The following is a 16,860-nucleotide window of genomic DNA, read 5'->3' on the forward strand; positions in this document are numbered from 1 at the left end:
CCAAGTAAGTGTCAGATCTAAGGCCAATTTGTGGTTGATCTTTTGATTGTTTAATTTCAAATTCTAGGGTTAGTTTAAGGCCAAATTTTGGCTGAATTTTTTTTTTTGATTGTGTAATTTCGAGTTTTAGGGCTAGTTTTGGGGCCAATATTAACTCAAAATTCCTTTGGATAGTACAATTTAAAATTCTAGGGTTACTTCTATATGTGCAGCTTGGGACAATTTTTACTTTTTGTTTTGATTTTGCAAATCAGTATTCAACTGTTCATCCTTTTCTTTCACCTGTTACTTTCCCAGTTTCATTTTGTAGTCTTGATGTTTGAATGGAAACAAATGTTTGAATTGGGTATCTGGGATTACAGCATGAACATAGTGAGATTAAAAAACTATTTCGACTAGCCAATGACCCAATAATGCTTATCTTTCTTTTACAGTTTTGAATTTGGTACTGTTTCCACTAGCCATTCATTCAACTAAAAGGAATATGATTAGTTCCACTTTAAGGAGGCCGAACAGCATTAATAACTAACAGGAAAGGGATTAAGAACAAATTATAGATAAGATTTCCTTTAGAGAATGACCTATATACATATAACTTTACACCAGAGAAGTATTGTTGTTTTCACTTCTCCTCCCAAGTTGCTTGGAAACTCAAAGAGTTGAAGGGGCTCTGGTTTATTTTTTTCAGAGTCGCCTTACTTTTTCTTCTTCTTCTTTCACCATTTCTTATTCATTATCTCTGCATCATCACAGAAGATATAGATAGATTCATCACCAGCACAACAGCTGATTCAATAGGTTTTCCCTTTATTTTTTATCTGCCTTTGTAAATAACTATATTTAAGTTGATTAGTTTTTGTTTGTAAAGAGAAGGATTCGTTAATTTGTTTGCGGTTTATAATAAAGTGAGCATATTTGAAAGATGCGCTTTGATTTTTGTGGTGTTTGCGATTTTTTTTATTATAACTTTGATATGGAGAAGTGATGTATATATATGAACTTGGGGTCTTCTAAGTTATTGGGTTTGTGGTATGTTTTTAGAAAAGTTAGTTATTTTATTTTAGCTTAGACGGCATTAAACTAGATTTGAGATGTCTAAAAACTAGACATACACACCAGAGTATGTCTGCAAAACTACACATATCTTTTCTACTACAATTATTAGACAAAAAGGAAGTTGTAGCCATGAGACCATGAACAACACCTCCTCGTTAACATGACTTTTGTTCCCTGTTGTTAATGGGAATCATGGCCATCTATCAACAAACGGATAAAAACTAGGTTCTCCCATCAAGACATGATTTCGGAATTGTTATGAATCCTCTTTCTCTTTTCAGATATATAGCTATTTCCCCGGCACTGAGATTTTAATACACATGATACATTGACTATTTCTCTATATACGTTGTGTTTGTATCCATGTAAGAATTTTTTAGTTTAGCTGCAAATAATATTGGATTTTCCTGAAAAAATACAAATTAGTCCTTTTATCAATTCAACACGGCAAAAACAAAAATAGAAAAAAAAAAGACTTGGGATCTGATTCTTGAAGGATTCATTACATAATGAGTTAAATTTAGTTTTGATTGTCAGACTTCGTTGATCGTTGACCGAATGTTGACTTTGACCGTTGATTACTATACGAAGACAACAAACTTACGAAATGAATGTACCGGCAGGCGCATCGTGCATACGTGTTATACTAGTATGAATAAAACAAGTAATACATATTCAATTCTAGTAGATATATCCACATTAACTGTGATTGATTATGAAACCTGTTCTTGTATAATTCGTATCTTGAAAGATATATAGCAAACAAGTTTCATACTTGGAAGAATTCCTATTTAGTTATTTGGATACGACTAGATTGATCTTGGATATTGATTTTTGAGATCGTCCAAGTACTCTTCTAAACAATCAGGTTCACAGACTGATCCAATGTCTAGACTTTCTAATTGTGAAGAGATAGTGATATACATATTGTCAAGGATCACTAAGTTGGTCTACTTGCTGAACGAAAAAGTTGGTGTTTTACTTGGTACCCTCTCCTTTTCAGATGATATCTTTGGTATCTTCAAATTGTGATTTCAAAAGACAAGTTATATGCAATCAAAATTGAAGTTCTGTCAAATCTAGATTGGAATAATGATACTTGAGTGACCTTATAAGTAAAGAAAATAATCTTTAGAATATAAAAAAATTATATACATATGAAATTAATTGAGATACATGTTTCGAAACTATCAAAGAAAATATAGTTCTACCTATGCTTCACAAATCCCCAAGTGAAGCCTTTGGATGTTTCCCCTTAGTTCCCAAAGAAATTTCTTATAATAAGGTACATGGCGTAAAAAGGATTAAGATACAGTGTTGTTGGATGTCTAAAATATATAGTAACCGATGTAAAAATAATCTCTTTTTACCAGATAAAAAGAGACATTTTCTTTAGTTGGAACCTAACTTGCATTGAGGTAATTTCAGACAATGTGGACATTATGTGGCAACTTCCTAAATTAAGATCAAGGAATTGGTTCACAAGTTTGATCGCATTACGGAAAAGATTAATATTCCCTCCGTTTCAAAATTTTAGCCCGCTTTGACTTTATCAAGATACTAAGAAGACCGTACTAGTTTACATGCCTACCCTCAAGTACCTTCCTAATTTATTCAATAAAAATGTTAGTAATAAAAACTACCAAAAATTGATATGGGATTGTAAATAGGAAATTAAAAAAAGAAGAAAACTAAATATATCTGATTTATGGAAACAATATCACAAAAGTAAAAGAGAAAATACTGTGAACATTGTGCGGCAAAGTGGGTAAGCTAGCTTTTCGTAGTCCATGGCGTTTGGAAAAAAGAGAGATGAAAAGATTACAGAGATAAAAATGGTGTTTGGAAGAAAAAAAAGAGATGAAAAGATTATTTATAGAGATAAAAAGATTGTATATTTATGGAGTATATAACCTTTGTAAGGAATTCAATTTGGAACCATATATATTGTCTTCGAAAAGGAAAGAATAATATCTTTTTTTCCTTCATCATGCAGATTTCATTAATATTTTAGATTCGGTCCCATTGAAAAATAATTTATGGATATAAAACACTCAAGGGTATATTAGAGAGTTCAATGGAAAAATATAATTATAAACAGAAGATGGACATAATTTTGAAACATACCAAAATGGAATAGAGGACGGTCTTTTTTGAAACAGAGGGAGTAATATTTATCGTGGGTAAAAAATACTAACAATATCAACCATAGGCGTGTGAAACATTTTCCTTGAAACAAAGAAAAAACCATGAACCATAACCGAATCGAATTAGGCCGGTCCACTTTTGTTAGGTTCGCAAACTTAAAAAAGTTGGTTCGGAACCTAGAGAGAAAAAGGTTATATAAGATTTTGGATTTCATTTAGGTTCCCAAAATCAAATTTTAGGTTAGAGAAGGAACATAGTTTCCCAAATGAATAGATTTCACTTTGGTTTGTGAACCCAAACCTTAGGCTTGCAAACTTAGTGTTTCAACAGTTTCTAGGATAAACTAACTCATTTTAGGTTCACGAATTCTATATTAGTTTCGCGAACATATTTACCTTAAAAATTTCAGAAAAAAGAAAACTTTTGTTAAGTTCGTTATATAGATGATTTTTTAGTCTGAATCTTGCCACTAGGAGACGATTGACATTTTTGTAAGATGTGTACTACATAATCTTACAACCCAAGCTTATTCAATAGGAATGTGAAGTAAAGTTTCATCAACATTATCCTGAAAATACTCAAATAATGAATCCACTTCAATTAACAAGCTTAAAAACTGCATCGTACAACGGTGTTTTGTTCTACAATCATTTGTGTTATTATTATCAGGAGTTGACTTGAATAATTATTTTATTATTACTATTAGTATTAATATTCTGAGCATCCACATAACTAATAAGAACTACGAAATTATCTGTTAATCCGAGCCTTACATCAATGTTCAACATATTATCTCTTTTTGAGTTTTACTGCTTGGATTATGACTAACCCAGCAGGTTGCAGACATCCCTTGAGAATTTCCTACAAAAACATTTAAAAAAAAATTGTATTACACCATGTAGAACTATATATTTAATTCTTGCGAGCAATTGTAGTTTCAGTGGTAATATTTAGTATTCTTAGTAGTATTAACTTAAATATGGAAATATATATTAAAAACAAAATAAGTATAGAAAGAATAACATAGTTTCAAGATTGTTCATTGAAACTCAAATTTATATTAAAGGTTGGTGAGACAAATTCATTCCTTTTGATATATTGCAAAAAATAACATACTTCCCTTCCGACTACTGTAAATCTATTGGATGGGTTTTTCATGTTTTACGTTTCTATTTCTTGAGTTTTTCATTTCAATTTGGTGAAATTTCATTGATAAACAACAAAAAACTATCATTCAAAATTTAATTTTTTTTACATGTACTGGATTCTGAAATTTAGCGATTCCGATCGAAGCAAGAAGAAAAAAAAAGTTTCTGAAGAAAAATTTAAAACAAGAGATAAGCATTATTGTCTTAGCAAAGCAAGAAGAAAAAAAAAAGATGTGTTATAAGTGGGCTTTAGGAATTCTAGTATTGGTTGTTACTGGATATGCACAACCTACTGATTTTCCTTCACCTCCTTTTCCTCGTACTCCATCAAAAATTGTTCTTCCATCACCTCCTTTGCCTCCTTCTCCACCAAAAACTATTCTTCTATCACCTCATTTTCCTCCTTCTCCACCATAAAATGTTCTTTCGTCACCTCCTTTTCCTTCTTTCTTCTTCTTGCTTTGCTAATGCAGAAATACTTATCTCTTGCTTTAAATTTTTCTTCAATTTTTTTTTTCTTGCTTCGATCGGAATCGCTGAATTTCAAAACATGCAAAATTTTTAAAATTTTGAATGATGGGCTGTTTATCAATGGAATTTCACCAAATTGAAATGAAAAACTCGGGAAAAAGAAAAGTAAAATCAACGTGAAAAACACATCCAATACATTTACAATAGTCAGCAGGGAAGTATGTTATTTTTTTAATTAATTTACAATATATCAAGCGGAATCAGTTTGTCTCACCAACCTTTAATATAAATTTAAGTTTCAATGAACTAGCTTGAAACTATGTTATTTTTCTATACTTATTGTGCTTTTAATACATATTTCCATATTCAAGTAAATACTACTAGCAATACTAAATATCTTAAAAGATTGAAGCCCATATTTAAGTTAATACTCTATTTTTAAAAGATTCATTCGTTCCTCCTGACAACTTGTATATTGGATGTTGTATTATTTCTCAAATGCTACAATTGTTTTCACCCTAGAGATAAAATAAAATGTATTAACAAATGTTGGTAAACTATAGTCGAATTGATATATTTTGGATAATTGGAATTTCCACCGACTTATTTATCAGTTGTTTTTATATAGTTTTCTTTTAAATCTGTTCTTCCGTTGTATTGTTTACAGTTCGATAATAATCGTTTGTCACATATATAATCATCTGTCAAAATGATATATAATCGATTTTCATCATGGATCGAGAGGACCGAAAAAGAGATTGAAACAAGTAATTATATTAACAATGATACTCTATCAACTAATTTTTGCATTTCATGTAAAATGCATAAACATGCATTACATAAGAGTAAAAATATTGACCGCTACTCCACTAACATAAAACTTTTAATTCGTAGGAACCAAATCATACTATATTAACATACGTTTAACACTCTCAAAGCACAAGGATTAGACCCACACGTTTTGCAAATACCAGACCAAAAGCCTAATAATAAATATAAGACAATGTTTCCATCACAGTTCCTTAGTTCAAACATTTTATTTTCTCACAATAGAGATAAACTTGAGTCACAATGGAAGAAAAAAACTAAGAAGATAGATGGTGGATTGATAAAACTAGACGATAAAATATTAGTCTCTGGTAAACTAAGTAAAGTTATGTTCTTTTTACATGTATATACCTTTTTCTAGGTTGCCTTTCGGTACTGTTACATGAGGATAAAAAGAAGTCATTTTTATTTTGACTAAGGTAATGACAATCTGTTATAGTTGTGCAAGTAACTGAAGTGAAGATTTCCATATGAAGTTATATCATTTGATATTTCAACAAAAGTGTCATTTGTGCTCTTTTACGTCGATTTCAAAGGGTTTATAAAGATTGCGTCAAAAGTACTTGAAAAAACGGGGATCTAACAACACCACTCAATATTTCAGTTAGCAATCTGTATGGACAAACTCGAATATACTTTCAAGAAAATCAACATGACTCAATCAATTAAAAGTATATCAACGAGTTTATATCTCTATTCTTGATTTGATTTACTCAAGAAACAACTGCGAGTTCTAATCAAATACAAGGAATAACTTGGATGGTACCAAAGACCGATATCCAAGGATCAATCAATATCAATCAACAACCAAAGGTCGGATTTCCAATTGATTGATTCAAACGCACAACCTGTATTATTTCAATTGTATAAACAAATATAATGCGGAAATAAAAATAACATAGACACCATAAATTTTATTAACGAGAAACCGCAAATGCATAAAAACCACGGGACTTAGTCCATATTGAATACACACTGTATTAAGCCGCTACAGACACTATCCTACTCCAAGCTAACTTCGGACTGGACTATAGTTGAACCCAAATCAATCTCCCACTGATCCAAGGTACAGTTATGCTCCTACGCCTCTGATCCCAGCAGGATACTGCGCACTTGATTGCCTTAGCTGATCTCACCCACAACTAAGAGTTGCTACGACCCAAAATCGAAGGCTTTGACAATAAACAATCTGTCTCCCACAGACAAGTCTATCAAAGGATCAATCTGTCTCCCACATATAAAACCTAAAGGTTTTGTTCCGTCTTTTCATAATAATCAAGGTGAATAGGAACCAATTGATAATACGGTCTTATATTCCCGAAGAACAGCCTAGAGTTATCAATCACCTCACAACAATATTAATCGTATGGTAGAGAAACAAGATGTTGCGGAATCACAAACAATGAGACGAAGATTTTTGTGATTACTTTTTATATCTTTCCTATCGGAGATATTAATCTCAAGCCAATCAATCTGATTGTACTCGTACGATAGAAGATGCAAGATCAGATCACACAACTATGATAAAAGTAGTATCGGTCTGGCTTCACAATCCCAATGAAGTCTTTAAGTCGTTAACCTGGTTTTAGAAGAAGAAAACCAAAGTTTAAAGGAGAATCTACTCTAGTATGCAAACTAATATCAGACGTGAGTTGTGGGGATTAGTTTGCACAATACTAGATGTCTCCTTTATATAGTCTTTCAAATCAGGGTTTCCAATCAATGTTAGCTTAGTAACAAAGCATTCAATATTCACCGTTACATGAAAACCTGATTTAGATTCAAGCTAATATTTCTCAACTGTTAGATCGAAAACTTAGCTTGTTATACACACTTGACAATGCACGCTTCTAGGTTTCTTAACCGTACCCAAACGTATGCACTTGTTGGATCAACAACAGTTAACCAAAAGGTTAGCCATGTTCTTCTTCACCATAACTAGTTCAAATGACTTCAAATGAACTAGTTAGAGAGTTGTTCAATTGCAAGGAAATCTCATGTACTACACAAGACACAGTTGAAACAAAGATGATTTGATTCACTTGAATCGGTTCATGAATTTTTATAGCCACGGTTTGCAAACTGCATTCCTTAGTCTTTTTAAAGTTTAAGTTCAGAAATCATCTTCAGATATATAACCTTCTCAAGTTCGCAAACTAGGTTCGCGGACTTAAGTTACCGGGCAGAGTTTACAAACTCCAGCAGAAATTCTCGGGTTTGAGAACTTCGCCGGTTCGCGGACTGAGTTCGCGGACTTAGCTTCACGCAAGTAATTTGTCAAATCCAGCAGAAATTCTCGGGTTTGAGAACATCGGCAGTTCGCGGACTTGGCTCACGCCATTCTTCCGGTTCTCTTGATCAATAAAGTTCGCAAACTTTGGTTCAAGGAATATGACTTATACATAAATGTGTTTCCACAACAATGCTTATTTCCACCATTGGTTATGTAATCTAAACTCTCATTTCAATCATTGAAACATTCTTAGAGGACGTTATATAGTTGTTACACCATTTCTCGTCAAAGCAATTTTCAAGATGATTGAAACATATTATAACTTTCGTCACATGGTAAAGATAAACTTGATCGAAGAGAAAAGCTTACCAACACATATTTCGAGATATAGATAGGCGAGGTATACTCGGCTCGAAATACCAAATGTGTATAATCCAAGTATATATATATAGCATACGACTTCTTGTCTCAAAGAGTAAGAGATAGATTAGATAGACTTTTGAGTGACAGATAAGTTCAAGTCTTCACATACCTTTTTGTCGAGAAGTTCCACCGGTTTCTTGAGTAGTTCTTCTTCTTGTATGATGAATCGCCATGAAGTCCTTGAGCTCAACTAAACTTTCTATCCTAGTCCGAGACTTAGCTATAATAGACTAGAAATCAAGACTTATAGTTTTCATCACTAACATTGACAAACATGCTTGAGATAGCAACGCATGCGAGTTCGACCGAGCAATGCTCTAACAGTACTACGGCGTGGAATGCTTCATTTGAGACATTCGGTATGACACATTATCGTATGGTTAAGATCATTCTCATCATTTATTATAGACTAAATAATTTTTATATGATAAACTCCATATGGTATATATCTGTTAATCAGAAGAAGAAAAAAGATATTGTTTAAATTGAATAGATAAACAACCTTACCGAACGAATTCCCCTCCCCCAATGTCGAGGGTATTTATTTGTTGACGTTATACTGTAGCAAAAGTTTGGACTTTCATTTTGGTTCAGATTAACATTTTTCTGATCAAACCAAACATTATGTTCGCAAGGATCCTACCTAAATCTATTTACATATCAGATAATGAATAACTATCCAAAATTGTTGCAAAAGAAAAGAAAAACAATATAATATTTGCTGAAACAAAAATAACAATCGATCAATTTCTCTGTTCAAGAAAAATTTTTCTAGACAAACTATGTAAAGCAAATGGCTCCAAATTCACTAGACCTAGAGAGAAGAATGAGAATGGTGACTCCTTCCTTTATGTCATGAGACAACCAAGGGAATGTTATCTTTTTATGAGGTTTTGGAAAAATTTACTTTACACGATTTATAAAAAAAAAATGCAAAGAAAAATAGTCCAACTACATTATTAATATCGGCAACATTATAAACCTGGAGCATGTGAGTTTTAACTTTGCAAGCCAGTTTTTTTATGGCATGTGACATTTGACATGTTATCAAACAAGTGTTTCTAAAACACTTGTAACTTACATATATCAGGTATTGTTATTGGGAAAGGATCCGATGACATGATTAGAATTATACTCATTCGGACCAAATTTAGTTGAAGGTTTAGATATTCTCACCCATGTTAAGAAAACTGAGAGAGTAAATTTTTGTCAATTATATCCCTGAAAATTAATTCTTAAAATCGTTCATTGTGTCTAATATATAAAAGTTGGAATTTTTTTTTAAAATTTATCCATTTTAACTAAAAATAAATCATAAACCTTTAACTAACCGAGCGAAGTGAATAGTATGAAGCTTCAATATGTCCTAGGTGTTGTTCAAATCGAGACTCATAATTAGCAGTACTGAAATAAGGGGAATACTAACGCACAACTAGGGATACTCAAGAATATTACCAAAATTATTTGGATAAGGGATACTTCAGATATGGAGCATAAGATGCCGCCGAGCCAGCGGGCTTCCACTAACCACTATGCTCCAAACAAAGCCATATTAAACGGAAAATGATATATTGACCGATACTTGCTCCCGAGTTTTAATCCCGCAAGACACATAGTGCTGGACCCACGAGTTTTAATCCCGCAAGACACATAGTGCTGGGACCCACATTAAACCTTCCTACTCCCAATGTTGAGAGCCTGGTTTTTCTCCGTCCGATCCCCTCCCGGGATGATTTTCGGGATAAAATGTCGGTCAGTGTATCATCATCACTCATATTAAACTCTTTTACTGTCCACATCGTGATCCTTTTTACACGTAAGCATAACAATAGTCAAACAAATTGAAAACTATTTGACCAAACCTATCCACACTCCATTCTCTGCACTGTCCACCCAGTTCCAATTTCCCCCATTCCCAAAAAAATTTCACACATTCCCAACAAACACTAAACACTATCCCTGCATTGCTGTTTCATAAACATTCACTGTTCCACATTTTTTTTTCTTCTGTAGTAAGAAATAAAATCCTCCTCTTTTCACCTTCTTCTCCAAAAAAACCCAAACCTCCGAAAACCTCCTTTCAATCCCGCCGAAATCTCACATTCCGGGCGGTTCTCGATCGGTTCCATTGGTCACACCACCGTTTTCTAGTCACTGAAACCCCCCAAAATCACTTATAATCTCCTCAAACTCAAAAAATCAGAATGCAGAAAGTTGTACAACAACAAAGGGTTTCTGGGAACGGAGTCAGTCGTCGGAGAGGTGATTCTCAGGGGAGTGGAGTGGTGGAGGATGGTAGTAATGTACAATGTGGGAAATCAGTAAACCCTAGTAACAATTCTACGACTACTGAAGGTAATTTCACTTCACTTGCTAGTGTAATTTTTTTTTTGACCTAGGTTCTTATAGAGGTTTATTGTGTACAGGTGGTGGTGATGGTGGTAAAATTGGACATGATAGACTTATTTATGTGGTTACATGTTTAATTGGACAACAAGTGGAAGTTTATGTCAAGAATGGGTCTGTATTTTCTGGAATTTTTCATTCGACTAATGCCGCTTCCGACGACAAGGATTTCGGTATGTATTTTTTCTCATGTGTTTATGATTCTCTGGTTTAGTTAGGCTTAGCTTGAGTACTACAATGTGTATGTAGTTTCTGTAAATTTTTGCAATGTTATGATGGATTGCGCATTTGCGTGTGAATATGAGCTGGTACTGCATTTGTTGGATGGGCAATTGTTGTGGGAGTGTGAATGCTTGGTGTCCAACACACTATGAAAGACTGATTTGTGGATTGCACATTTGCGTGCTCGGTTAACCTGGTGCTGCATCTGTTGGATGGTCAATTTGTTTGGATGAATGGTTGGCATTTGACAATGTGGACTGCTGCCACCTAGAATGCATGCACCAGAAGTGCGATTGATCCACGAAATGTTTTTGATTCACTATGTTATGTAATTGTTGTTTGTGATTTTAGTATATTGATTAGCTGCTTTCGGATTGTAGGTATAATTCTGAAAATGGCTCAATTGGTAAAAGATGGGTCATGCAAAGACAGAATTTTGATCCTGATATAATTACAGTACCTCCTTCAAAGACTTTAATAATACCTGATACAGAGCTTGTGCAAGTTTTAGCAAAGGTGAAACTGCATTTTGAATTTTGTAGTAATTGAGACTTTGTTATTCCAGATTGTTCATTGAAATGTACACACATTAAATTCGTTTCCTTGAATGTTCATTGTTGTATTGTGTTAGGATGTTTCTGTTACTGGGAATGATGTGGAAAAAGGACTCCAAGGTGAAAAACGGCAGGATCTAATGATTGATTCCTCAATATCGAACTTTCCTTCGGCTGGGAAAGGGAGACAACTCGAGCGCTGGATCCCTGAAGATAATGATTCTCGGTGTCCTGATCTTGAGAATGTCTTTGATGCCACAGACAATAGGTGTGTTGTACCAAGATTAAGAATTGAATGCGGCCTCCAGGCCGCCCTCTTAGCTTTTTTAGTGGCTCAGTTTTTGCTATTTTATGCTGTTCTAGTTATCTGAGGCATTATATTATGACTTTCGGCTCTTGAAATATCTATATGTATCATATTTTGGGGTTATCATCTTTAACTGTCTACATTTCTCCTGTACTTGATAGTATGTTTCTCCCAGTATATGCTTATATAATTTGTCCTTAACAGGAAATGGGATCAGTTTGAAATTAATAAAACATTATTTGGAGTGGAGAGCACCTTTGATGAAGAAATTTATACCACAAAGCTTGTGAAAGGTCCGCAAATGAAGGAGCTAGAAAGGGAAGCTTTAAGAATAGCAAAAGAAATCGAGGCCGAGGACACTCGAGATCTGCACTTGGCAGAGGTGAACTTTAACTTGATATTTGGTACTTAATATTAACATCTCTCAGTTGCTAATGGATTGATATATTCCATAGGAAAGAGGCCTTCACTTTCATGATGATTGCAATATCGATGAGGAGACTAGATACTCGTCAGTTTTCAGAGGTCATGATGATAGCGGATGGGAAGGAGCAGATGAGATTAATTCGGATTCACTAAATAATGAAACATTTGGAAGTTCTTCTAGCTCTGTAATTAGCAAGTCTTCTGATGCGGTCAGAGGAAAAGATAATGATGGAGCTACAGCGTCATCAGCTAGCTCATCAATGGTAAGAAAAGTAATGCACTTCTTCGTGTCTGGTTAGTCTTTTCCCAGTTTCTTTTGGAACAGGAAAAATTAGTAGTTGTAGAATGTTGACATCTTCACTGTGCCTGCTTTATTGCGATATTAAGTATATATATGCAGGAATAAGGCACTGTTGCCAGTTTCCAGGCAAAGTTGATATATTTATCGCTTCTATATGCCATGCAGGATAAAGAATCTTCCTCTCACCATAACAGACACAGTGATCATCCCTGGTTGAGATTTAGTGATCAAGCAAAACAAGATAAGGAGACAAGGTGTGCTACTACTTTCCCAGTATTGGTTTGATTCTTTGGCTTACATTGTCCCTATTATAAGGCATTAATAGCTGGTCTTTCATGCACAACTTTGGAAACTGTTTGGTTCAGCTTGTTTTTTCTTTTTCTGATTGACGGCATTTCTCAACTTTCTTTAACTTGTTTTATAAAATTTTTATTGTAGGATGAAAGACAATCAGTCAGGAGAGCATCATCGGGAAGACAAATGTAAACTGAAGACTACAGGACAGGAAACTGTGAGTTAGATTTTGGTCTTATTGCAAAAATTTGGATTACAGCTCATTACCCTAGAGCAGGCAAATGTGACTAACTTTCACTTAATGCTCTTTCTCAAAATGCAGCTTGCGGAAGCGGCTCAAACGTTGAACTCCGCTGGTATGTTAAGTGCATTTTGTTCATTTCTTCTTAGCCTAATGTATATACTGTATACTTCATTTTTAAGATGACTGCACAGACGGTTCAGCTACTTTCATGCCTTGAAGAGATCTCAACCTCATTGATGAATACACAACTTATTTGAATATTTGAGAAAATCTTTTTTTTTTTAGTATTTTTTTCACCATTGATTCTCTAAGTGCTTAACTATGATGTTCAGTTTTTTGTTGACCTATGTTGGCTCATACCATTCTGATAACTTCTTGAATTGATGCTCAACAATATCGCTCTGTATATTTCGTTCTGGTACTTGACTTGTACTTATGATTAATGTAGTTATGCAATCATCCTTGGAGAAGAAAAAAATTACTCCTGACAACGAGAGTTTATCTTCCAGTACCAAGGCAAATTCACCTTCATCTTGTACTTCCTCTTCCAAGGAAAGAATGGTTTCTTCAAATGAGTTTTTAGAGTCAAGAGGACCTGGCAAAGCACATGGTTCCCGTCCCTGGAAAAAATCTGGTAATTCTATATCATCAGCTTCAGATTGTATTGCTGCTGCGCCTACTTCCAGTAGTCCGGGTTTGTCTCCAAGCTCTTCTATAAGCTCGTTATCATCAGAGAAATCGAAGTTGAATCCTTTTGCTAGGGTGTGTGTCCTTTCTATACATGTCTTTGTGTCTTGTTATCTGCCTCTCTTTTCTTTTGGCAATTTATTTTTATTTCTTGCAGCCATCCTGGTTTTCTTACTGATGAATCTTGTGACATTTTATGTGTGGAATGTTGTAACAAAGGAGTTCAAGCTGAATCCAAATGCAAAGAGTTTCACTCCTACGCAAATCCCATTGAGGCCTCCTTCGCCAGTTGCTGATGTTCCATACTATTTTCCAACTATTCCTTCTGCTGTCCAATATATGCACGGCCTACCAATTGGCCTTGGGGTGAGCTGTCTCTTACTTTCGGATAATTGCTTGAAATAATGTATATTAGATACTTACACGCATATCGTCCCTATCAGTAACGCCATGTCTGTTTTTCAGATTGGACCAGTATTTACTGCACCACAGCCAGTTATGTACGGTTTTCCGGCTGCACCAGTCCAAGCACCCCAAGCATTTGTCCATCCAACTGGACCTCCCCCTGTGGTATGTCACTAATTTTCATATACTATGAGAACCCTCGGCTGGTTATCTCAACAACATACAAACTCTAAATATATGAGGAAGCAGTTGTACTCTATATCTTGTAAACACTTAATGGTCGTCTCTCTTTTGTAGTATGTGCAGCAGACGAGTCTTAGCCATTCAAGACAAGTTCTAAACATGCCCACCTATCCTCATGTAAGACAAGACAACTAATCTTTCTCTTTGATTCATGTTCCATTTTTCTTTTATTGTACTTTCATAAAACTTTGCATTTGGATAAAAAGTCAATTTTCAGACGATGAAATGAGATGTCTTAACAAGATGTGTTTATTGTTTCTTTATTTTTGATTTGACAGGAAATGACTTCTAAAGGTAGAGATTCTTGATTCCTTGTTGGCATGCTAATACATCTGCTCGCACAATGTCCTGGTGGTTTTTGCTGGTAGTATAACTTTAGGAACATAGTTATATTGACTTTAAGGCTGTGGCAGCCTGATACTGTAGGACAGTAGCCTTATTTTGAGCCATGCTTGTTGCATATGTATATAAATTAGAGCAATATCCTAAATCATCTTAGATCTTTTGTCTCCGTCTCTCATCTCTCTTTTTTTATTATCCTGGGTTGTTTGTTGGATGGTTCCCGGATTTTGACCAGGTGATGGGGTCGGGACTCAACCCTTTGACTGTCAAAGACCAATTTGACCTAACTATTTTTTATTTTTATAATTCAATTTTATATAGTACATTATTAGTCAAGCCTCTTATCGTATTTTTATACTTGCTAAACTCTGTTAGCTTCTATAGGGTTTCAAAAAAAAAATAGTGACAAACTATAATTTTGTATCTGATATTTGGTCAGAAATTGAGTCGAATCGACAGGTTTATTCGTGCGCCCTTGCTTTATCTTCACTTCTAGCAATAGGTGATTCAGCTTGAGTCTTATTTCTCAATTTCAAATCTTAATGGATCTCTGATTTTGCGATTTCAGTTTGGGAAAAAGAAATCTACATCTTATCTTATCTTCCAATTAATTACTTCTTAACAACATGAATTATGAAAAACTAAACCACTGAAGAAGCAAACTGGATTTACTAGTGCAAATGATTCAATAACTAACAACAACCATAGAAACCCAAACTGATTCCTTCCTCTGCATTTTAAGTCTTCCACCTTGCAAGCAAGCGGTCCTCTAGTCTAGTCATAAAGGATTAGTCATTAGATTTGAGATTGCACAAGGGACAGGAGTCAAGTTCTTCTCTTGACAACCGCACCAAACTGCTCTGTGATGTCAGGTCTTCTGCCTTGACCCTGTTTGGGACAGGAGTCAATAATGCATGGCCTTACTTCCTGTTGTAAGTAATCTTCTTTTAATTTGTTTAAGTGGCACATTGTCTTTCTACGGAAATCTCTTTGCACCAAGCCTTAACAAGTTATACTTTCAAAACATGTTGGAAGAAGACCCGATGACAAACTCCTCTAGGTCTACCTAAACGGTTTTGACCTCATGCAGGGGCCTGCATGAAATGCTCTGCTTTGGATTTCCTCGACTCCAAAGAGTTTCGTTATCGATCACTGTGGAATGCCATGTCTGAAGGACTTGCACGTATTGGATTGCAAAATTTCACGGCTCATGAGATTAACAACTTTAGAATGGATGGTATTACTGGATATATATATGCATACTGAGAATACCTCAAGATATCAGTTGCTGGTACAAATAAATGCGATATTAATTACTGTAGCTAGATAGATAGTCAATTAAACTAGAATATTAAGTGCATTTAGTATCTATTATAGATCTTGGATTTATTGTACAAAATGAGAAATATAATCCATCGATTGAAAAGAGTAGAAGGTTAACTACACCAATAACAATCCCTGTTATATTTTTTTGGATACTCATTCAATTTGAAGCACATCAATCAGTAAACTAGTAACATGTACATATCAACCGATAGTTAAATCTTGAGCCATGGTCATTTCCTATATAAACGAATAAAGTTAAGCAAACCAAAACTCATTCCACAACAAATTCTGTTCATAAGTTGCTTCATCTCTTTTGTTCAATCATGGGTTCTTCAAAACTATTTCTCTCTGTCATGTGTTTGATCGTCATAACATTTTCGTCGACAAAGATCGTGGTAGCTCGTTCTCATTTTGGGCCATCAATTTCCGATACAAACCGTCCTACTGCCGATACCAACTGTCCTACTACTACTACCACCACCGATACAGACTGCCCAACCTCTACTGCTACCACGGATACAGACTGCCCAACCTCTACTGCTACCCCTGTTTCCGATACAAACTGTCCCACCGCCGATACAAATTTTCCTACTACCGGTCCTACTTCCGATACAAACTGTCCTACTACTACTCAAGCTACCGATACAAGCTGTCCTATTACTAGTGCTCCTACTCCTACTACCGATACAAAGTGTCCTACCGCTACAGCTCCGGCTACCGATACAAACTGCCCTACCGCTACCCCTCCTACTACCGTTACATTCACTATCTCTTGATCCCTACGAGTTACTGGAAT

General features: G+C 34.8%; 1 pseudogene; it reads left to right on the forward strand.

The window, feature by feature from the left end:
* The first annotated feature begins 10,377 nt into the window (after positions 1-10,377).
* LOC113353233 lies at positions 10,378-15,015 on the forward strand (annotated as a pseudogene).
* The last annotated feature ends 1,845 nt before the right edge of the window (positions 15,016-16,860 follow it).

Source organism: Papaver somniferum, chromosome 2 (genome assembly GCF_003573695.1).
Source record: "Papaver somniferum cultivar HN1 chromosome 2, ASM357369v1, whole genome shotgun sequence".
In the NCBI taxonomy this organism is placed as follows: domain Eukaryota; kingdom Viridiplantae; phylum Streptophyta; class Magnoliopsida; order Ranunculales; family Papaveraceae; genus Papaver; species Papaver somniferum.